This window comes from Magnolia sinica, chromosome 5 (assembly GCF_029962835.1).
Source record: "Magnolia sinica isolate HGM2019 chromosome 5, MsV1, whole genome shotgun sequence".
NCBI lineage: Eukaryota > Viridiplantae > Streptophyta > Magnoliopsida > Magnoliales > Magnoliaceae > Magnolia > Magnolia sinica.
In genome coordinates, this window is record NC_080577.1 from 65,930,779 (window position 1) to 65,940,241 (window position 9,463).

A 9,463-nucleotide genomic window follows, 5' to 3' on the forward strand; every position below is an offset into this window, starting at 1 on the left:
GAGCCTCCCAAAGAGCCGAATATGTTTGTCTATCCACTACTTACATTAAGGGTGATGTCTTACAACTTGCCTATCATATGTGATTAACTAAGATTGAAGACCCTAGATAGATCCCTGTTTGGGTTAATGATGTAAAGGGAGGTACCTTAGCTTCCTAAATCTGCTATATGAATTTTCTTAATTAAGTACTCAGCTAACACGACCATGCACCGCATTGCATGTGCTTCGATGAGGAAGTGCATGTTTAGGGAGCTTGCCATGCGTGAATGGTTCATGAAGTCACTTGAGGGAGCTTTGTGTGAGGACATGCATCATTACTACACACCATCCCTGCATTAACAAGAGTAGCTAGGAAGTGATTGTTGTATTGCTTTATCATTTCTACTCAATTGAATTGATAACATGTTAACCTTTGCCTTATATTACCACTGAGTTAATCACTCACTCCCACTCTGGGATGATGTTTTAAAACACCAACCAGACTCTGTTATAGACGCAGGTGATGAGGACGTATATGCAGTAGAGTTGGACTTCGTAGACGAGGAGGAAGAGTTCTCCTATGTTCAGCTCTTTCGTAAGTCCATGTAGACCTCGTGCTGCTTCGATGGGATTACATGGATACACGGATTAGCTGAATACTCCACATTTTGACATTTTTTTATTTTAAACCAATACATGTATAAATTTCAGCCTGGTTATATGATCATACTCCAGAGGTTGTTGAACCCTTGCTTGTTCAGATATATATGTGTTTCAGTCTTCCGCTTGATAAATTTAATTATATCTGAAGTATGATATGTTATTTTAGTATAATCCCCCTCATCTTTAATGCACTAATATGGACAACATTTAAACATCATTATCTATGTTACATAAGTGATGCATTGGATTTCAGGAGTTGAGCTTTGCTCGACCCTCAAAATTCGGGGTGTTACAAGAAGAGAGTAATGCCAAAAAGAACGTATGAGTGGATGATCGTCACGATTGAGTCGACTGATGCCATTGATTTTTATCAATTCTCATTCTCTCAGCATATTGTGGACCATAAGACTTATGATGACGATAAACTTCCTCTTGCCAAGCATGCTTTCTTTATTTCAATACAGTCCAACAGTTTACGATTGCAGGAAGGCAGTGAATTTTAGAGTGAACACTACTACCCGAGTAGGTTTGCGAGACAATTTGGGTACAATCAAACCATTCTTGAACATCCTAAGCTGGTGACTTATACCATGAGAAGCTACGGTGTAGGTCCCTACAATTGGGGATTGATTTGGAGAGAGTTGCTTGTAGCACAAATTAATTCAAAATTCATCATTCCTGGCTTTGGATGTTTTGTTCGCACCACATATCCATGGATGAGATGGTGGGCACGCCAATCTTTCCTGATCCGTCGCTGTATGCCAGTGGATTCTCCCATATGGATCCTTGCTCCTAGAATCAGAAAACGTAATCTTATTGAAGTAATAAGACATACTGTTGAATGGGATCACGCCCTCGCTCCCGGTGAAGCCTACGTAAAAATCTCTTTAGAAGAACCCATTCATGAAATTAAGCCTGCCAACACTCTTGAGGGTTGGATTGCCCACTCATTCCCTCTGACATACTTGAAGGCTCAAAGAAGGCATCTGGCAGAGAAGATGCCACTACAGATGCTACCGACATTTCTTAGATTCTTGCATTAACAGATCCCATTCCAACTCTAGTGACTGTTGGTCCCTTTGAACTTCAAACTGCCCCGATGGCTGTTGGATCCTCTGAACCCCAAACAATATCTCCATCTGTTCCTCAACCACTGTCTACTCAGAGGGATTCGTCATCCCCTATCACTAGATCGTAGACTCGGGCTATATCTCTGCATCTCCTATGATTGCCACTGCGAAAGGCCCTGCCCTTGCTGAGAAAAGACAACCTTCGCAGAAAGGGAAACAAGTGGTTGTTGAAGAACTAGTCTTGGATTCATCATTGTCTTCATCATCGTCTAAGAAAGAAAGTGAAGGATCTTTTTCCAGTGGTTCTTCTTCTGACGGAAGTGAGTCATCTTCTGGCGACTCGAGGCAAGAGGGTGAATTGAATATAAGTGAAGAAGAAGAAGGAGAAGAGGTAGAAGTAGAGGGAGGAGAAGTAGAGGGAGGATAAGAAAGAGGAGAAGTAGAGGGAGGATAATAAAGAGGAGAAGTAGAGGGAGGAGAGGTAGGCATGGGTGATGATGAACAAATCATTATGGCTACCGAAGTCAATAAAGGGATCCCTCAAGAAGATGATATTCCCCATGCCACATCTACAGGAGTCAATGAAGAAGAAGAACCCCTCGACTACGGAGAGTATGAAGATACACTCGGTGCCGATCTGACTATATCATTTAGTAGCAATTATTCTCCCCTTCCACGCACAATGTTTTCGGATCCTCCGGCTAATGTCACAATAGTTCCAGAGACTCTCCCAATTTCCACAGACATGATTCAAACCGTCTCGGCCGCTCCTTCTTCTGGTAAGTGCTCTACCAGAAAAGTTAGGGCACCTCTCAAGCTCCTAATTAAAACCAATACAGTGGTTCATGGAATAGTTTTCCCGACGAAACCAATTGATGCCGCTACTCTAACTACAGCTGTGTCTAGTACCGAAGCCAGGGCACCATCTTTTGCCAACATGGCTTCAGACATGCTTGGCCCGTATTCTCTTCCTGAAGAAATGCAACCTGTAGGAACAACAATCCCTATTCCAATGATTTCGCCAACTGTAGGTATACTTTATTCCGTCTCCCAGTTTTATAATAATATTTCACAATTCATCTTCTGACTCATGTTTTCCTTCTTATACTTTGTAGTTAGCCCTATTTCTAGCTATTCTGCAAGTTCTAGCTCTGTTGTTACTGTCTCACATAAAATATCTTTAGAGAAGATTCCCCCGCCTGCACTGATTTTGTTGAAGAGTTTTCTATCAACATCTATATATATATTTAAAGATCCCACGTAGTGGTCAGATTTGGAAATAGTACTGGCATCCCTAAAAAATGCTACAAGGATAATAAGAATCAACATCTCTCCCTTGCGCAAATATCTTTCTCACTTCTATGAGACATTTCGCAAATTGGGAGCTGCTCAAGACATGACCATCGCACCTGAGATTCTCACTCACCAAAAAGAGTTATTGCAACTCAGAAATAAAGTTTCCATGGCAGCAACAACACTCTGGATATGACAAAGATTTCAACTCACTCGAGGAGCAGGTGAGAGCTTCTAAACATTCTTCGGCGCTCATAAATGAGAAGATTTCCAGCCTTAGACAACAAATCTCTAATTTAGAGGCCCAACAGCATGAAGCCGATTTGAGGACTAACAAGCTTGAAGCCGATATTGAGGTTAATAGGTGAATAAATGATTTGGAATGATCAGAGATTTCAAATGGGGAAGCCGCAATAGTTTCTCTAAAGCAAGAACCGATTGACGTTCTAGATCAAGTAAAGCTTATTGTCGATGCCGAGCTGGACAATGCGGTTGCAAAAGTGCAATTAAAGGAGGATTTTCGTCGATACGTGCTTGCATTAGGAATGTCAGAGGATATATGAATTTTGTTTTATGCTTGTTGTCACTTTCATACTTTATCCTTTAAACATCATGAATGAATTTTGATAATTCAAAATTTTAAATTTTGTAGATGTATTGCAAACATGCTTCTATATCATCCTTTGTTAGCATGATGTTACCTACATGGTGTTATTTTCATAGGCGGTGTTAAATTTCAGTTTCAGTTAGTTTCACACACAATTTAAGATCATGAGTAGTTGGAGCAATCACAGTTTTTAGACTCATAAGTAGTTGGAGTCGGGTCTTACCTGAATGGCCTCTGTAACTCTCTAGAGTTCACTGGGTTCATCATGGCTAGGTTCATCATGGCTAGGGAGTTCACAAACTGTGATCCATCAGAGGGGGCTAGTGAAGTTACTGGGGCAGTGAACTCGGTGGGTTTTACCCACAAGGTTGGCGATAGTAACTCTCTAGGGTCCACGGGGCACACAAGGATACCTTCAAGTACCAAATCCACGGCCCCCAGTCCATCAATGAGGGGTCATCTTGCTTTAGAGGCCTGTCCTTATGCATTACTACTGAAATCAAGCCAGGGATCTGAGGAGTCATCTTGCTTCAGATTGTTTGCAAGGTCGGACCCATTTACAAGAGGACATTTTCTCGCCAGCCCTCGTGACATTGTCCGACACTGTATAGACGGCATAGATCTTACGTGATTGCTTCATTAACTACCTGCATGGGTGCACATGATGCTCTTTACGAGCTTTTTAGGGCCACAGGCTTCTCATTGTTATCCAAATAATCTCATCGTATTGCCATCGCCAATGATAATAAGTCTTATACGTAGTTGGCTTCATATGCTCAACTCTGCTACCATAAATGATGAATCACCATCGTTGTCATAGGACTTATACATAGTTTGGCTTTATAAGCTTATTCTATTGCCATAGATGATAGATTGCCATTGCCGATGATATTTATATAGAATTAGCTTTATAGGCCATGCTAAAGGTAATAAATTGAAATTGATATATCACCCCTTGCTAATGATATGAAACAAATTTTTATAGCCAGAATAGTGTATCATCTTGGGGATGCTATTAATTTTGATAAATTTAGATAATAAAATGGCCTTTATGTCGACAATACAGCAATGGCAATGACGACTTTTGATGATTTGATGGTAATCATTGGCGTTTTTCATTTGATGATAATCATTGACACTTTTCATTTGGCGATAACCATTGACACTTTTCATTTAGCGATAACCATTGGCACTTTTCATTTGGCGATAACCATTGGCGCTTTTCATTTGGCGATAACCATTGACGTTTTTCATTTAGCGATAACTATTGGCACTTTTAACTTGATATGCTTGAAAATCTGCATTTTTATTCATATATAGGGACAAATACAAAGTTCTAACTTCTATAACTTTTCTATTGTTCACTTGCCTTGCACCCTTTTGGTTTGGAAGTATCGGACTGATACTCTTCGGAAACAAAACTGCAGCCACCTTCTGGATTGATGTACTGTTGACAAACCCAGTATTTATTGGGTTTATTGATGCAGATTTATCCCCACAACGAATATGCTTTATATCATGGTTTCATATCTTTATCTTATTTCTTTCTATTCGTGTATTTGGGCCATCGTAACTTGATTTTATCTATTATTAACAGTCAGTTCATCATCTGAAGCATGTCATCTTCTTCGAATGTGGATGCCCCCAAAATTCTCTTCTACCTAATGGATTCTTTTACTAGTTCCTCCTTTTGGCGATAGGTAGAAGCTAGGTCTTCCAGGTTGACTTTTCTAACAGAAGATTTTGACAATTCAATCGCATACGTCGTATTTATGGTTTCCTTTCTATGTCGTTCATTGTCCTTTTTCAAAACTATTTCTCCTTGTTTTATCATCCTTTGCAACATATGTTTTAGTGTGAAACAATCTTTTGTATGATGCCTCAGACAATGAAGAAAATGACAGTAATTCTTCCCTTTAGTCATTTCGACCTCTTCTGGATATCTCGGTGAAGGTAACCTGATAGTTCTAATGGCTAGTAGTTATTCCATCATTGGCAACACATCTTCTTTAACAAAAGCATATTCCCTATGAGAATTATACGACTGTGGTCGTTTATCATTTTTATAATCTCTTCGTCGATCAGAATCTTCCCTTCTTCTTGTTTCCCGTTTGTCGTGAAAAATGTTTTTCTTTTTTCTCTTGATCAACTGCATTTACTATTGCTCTATATGGTCCTCTCTTTTCTATATGGATTTTAAATGCTGGCATCCTTTTAGTCATCAACTCCAATGCATGCGCTTTGGTTGCCATGTCTCGAAAATTTCTTATGTTGGCACTGGTGAGTCCAAATGCGATTCCTGTCTCCATAGAGCTCAAACACATTTTTACCTATACTCTCTCTTTGGGTAATTGTCGGCACGATGCTCCCAAAGTCTTTCATCTGCTGATAAATTTTTCCACAAGTTCATTTTCTCTCTACCGTACGGATGCTAACTCTGCAATACTGACATCACGATCTGACAAAAAGAAATTTGACATAAATGTGTCCTGCATCTGTTCCCAAGTTTGTATTGATTTGAGCGCCAGACCAGAATACCATCGGAATGCCTTGCCTGTCAGAGAAGACCCAAACAGTCGCAAGCAATATTGAGGAATAGTGGAGAAGTTACCCATGGACGTGATGAAATGCATCAAATGTTCGTCTGGAGACTCATCCCCGCTGAATTTTTGAAATTCGGGATGCTTGAAGTTAACAGGAAAGGTATGTCTTCTACTTCTCTCAGATATGGCATTCGGTAGTGAAACCTTCCCGCACTATCACGTTTCCTTTCTACTCTAACAGCTTCTGCAACCACCTGCCACACTTCCTCTTAGGTTATTACTCTCGCCACAGTGGCTGATCCGTGTGATCCTGCTCTTGCTGGTTGAGAACCTTCAGGTTGTTATTCTCGTTCATTCATAGTATCCATCATCGGAGGTGCTATTATCTGGGCCACATTATGTGCGAGAGTAGCCAAAGATTCTTGGAGGTTTCTGTATTCTTCCATCAACATTTTTCTGTGCTTGAGCCATTTTGACCATATGATCTTTAGTGGTAGGCAGCAGATCTTTACTTCTACCGGCCATACATACGGCGGCTTCTCCATTCCCTGACAAAGTAGTTATTGGAGTGGAGTTAGAATATGCCAATGTGACAGGGCTTATTGAAGAGGGAGTTTTATTTATTTCAGTGCTTCCATAGAGTTCAGCTGAACGTGATACAACTTGAGGCGATACGCTTTAAGGCAATTTATAAATTGGTGGACTTCCCATGAGTGATTTACCCTTCTGTTTCTTCGTCCATCAAGCACTTGCGACAGGTAGGGCCGAGAAATCTCATGACATTGGCGAGGACAAAGATTTTGCAGGGTATATCGCTAGAGGAGCAAGTTCAAGATTCTTTCTTACTTGTTTCGTGTCACTTGTCCTCTGGTTTTTAGTGTTAATAGACTTGCCCTAGCAGTTACAATATTTCGGGCCTTCAATCTTTGGTGTGATATGACAATCCAATCATTTTCATTTTCTTGTGCCATGGAAGAGACCGTCATGACTCCAAAGGGACTTAAAACTTTTCTTTCTGCTTCTGATGGACTAGGAGTTGGTCACAGACATACTCCACCACGAATCCTGTGGGTGTGAAGTAGAAGATCATTTCACTTGTAGCGGTTGCCATTGATTATAGCTTGGATATGTATATCGTATCATATTTTTGTCAGAGGAGATGAATGTTGAGGGTCAAATATTGCATATTATCCCCCACTTATATCTTAGTTTTATAAACATGATAATGCTTAATGTTTTATTTTACTCATATTTGTGTTGCAAGGTGAATTTAAGAGATTAGAATGAAAAGCGTGTTAAAAGCATGGATTTGATGCTCAAGAATCACCAAGGCAAGGGATGTATCTTAGGAGACCGAGATTGAAGAATTCACATGCCAAAGATCTAAGGAAACCAAGTGATAAAGGAAGAGAATTGAAGATTTAAAGTGAAGAAAAGAAATCCTGAAAATTGTCCTGAAAATTGATTCCGGAGCTAAAAGAGTCTAGTTTTGGAAAACTGTCAAAATGGCCTTCGATATATCGAAGACCTGTAGATAATATTGAAGGACATATCGAAGACTATTTGATTAATTTAGAATTTTAGAATTTTAGGCCAAACTCGCTGGACAATTATGGATTGATCTTCGATATATCGAGGACTCTTTGATATATCGAAGGACATATCGAAGATACTTCGATATATTGAAGCTGCGTAAATTTGAGGCGATTTCTAAATTTTTCCAAGTTGGTGAGAAAGGAGGTGCTGCAAAACTATAAATAATTGTCTTTAAGGCACTCCTAGGCATCATCTAGGGTTTGAGGAGTGGAGCAAAAGCATGGAGAAGCCATCATCAAGAGTTTTTTCTTCCCTTTTCCTTAGTTGTTTTTATGCTTTTATTAAGGGATTTTGTTCAATCATGTCTATGGTTGAATAAACCTCTTAGTTAGGGTTAAGAGATGAAGCTTGTAGCTTGATAGGATGTTTCTATTACCTTGATTCATGTATATATTGAACTCTCTTTGATTCTAGTTTGATTATAAGGAATACTTTTAGTTTTTAATGGTTTATTGTGACTCAAATTACAATAGATCTACAATAACTTTAAGTATGTTCTTTTCATGTTTTGAGATTGTGAATTTAGGAAATCCTGTTGTTCACCATCATGGGCATGGTTGGATGACAGAATCCTCCCTAACTTTCACAATTCTCTCAGATTGATTGTGGGATTGGTAAATCTTATTGTGAACCATTGTCTCATGGGCATGGTTTTGTGATGGAATCACTTCCAGTTCTCACACCTCTCATCCCTTAAGAATTAGGTCAAAGGAAGTTCAGATTTAGTTTTACTGAGATATCTTCCAATTGGAGAAGATGGGGTTCTGATTCCAATTGTGTTCTTGAATCAAGCATAGATCTCCCTGATCTCTACAAGTGGATCTTTAGAAACCCTAGTTCCCATCTTTGAATTTCTTAAGTTTTTCATTAAATTTCTCACAATTACTCTCTCAAATATTCTAGATTTAGGTTTTCATCTTCTTCTAGTTCTAGTTGCTTTCAAAAAACACACGAGATTAGTCCCTATGGATTCGACCTTAGTCTTACTGAAATTGTAACTACATCGCGGCCCTACACTTGGGGTTGTGAACAAGTTTTTGGCGTCGTTGCCGAGGATAAACGGTTACATTTTTCTAAGATTAGCTAGTTTTAGAATTAGGTTAAGATTAGGGTTTTTCTATTTTCTATTTTTAGAATAGGGTTTGTTTTCTGTCTTTAAAAACTTTCTAATTCTTGGATTTCTTTTATTTTTAAAAACTAACTTACTTTCTAATTCTAAGTTTAGAACCTCCCTAATCAGTTTTTAGAAGCTTTCTATTTTATGTTTTTAGAAACTTTCCTTTTAGAAACTAGTTTACTTTCTATTTTTATTTTTTAGGAACTTCTTAATTTTAGAATTTTTGTTTTTAGAAACTGACTTATTTTATTTTGTTTTGCAGGATTTTAATTAGGAACTTCTAAGTTGGTAACTTCTTTCCAATTCCCACTCTCTTTCTATTTCTAGATTTCTATTTTATTTCTCTTTTAGGTTTAGGAAGACAACCTCAACCTAGGGTTGAGGAAGTCTAGGATAAGAATGAGGTGCATCAAGCACCCTCGTCTCGTACTTTGCGAGATTATTTACAACTAGCGGGGTTAAGCACGTCCTCATGCATGGTTTTTCCAGAAAATATGGGACACGTGGATATTAAGCCAGGGGTGATCCAACTCCTTCCAAAATTCCATGGACTTGAATCTGAAAGTCCATATTTGCACTTGAAAGAGTTTGATTA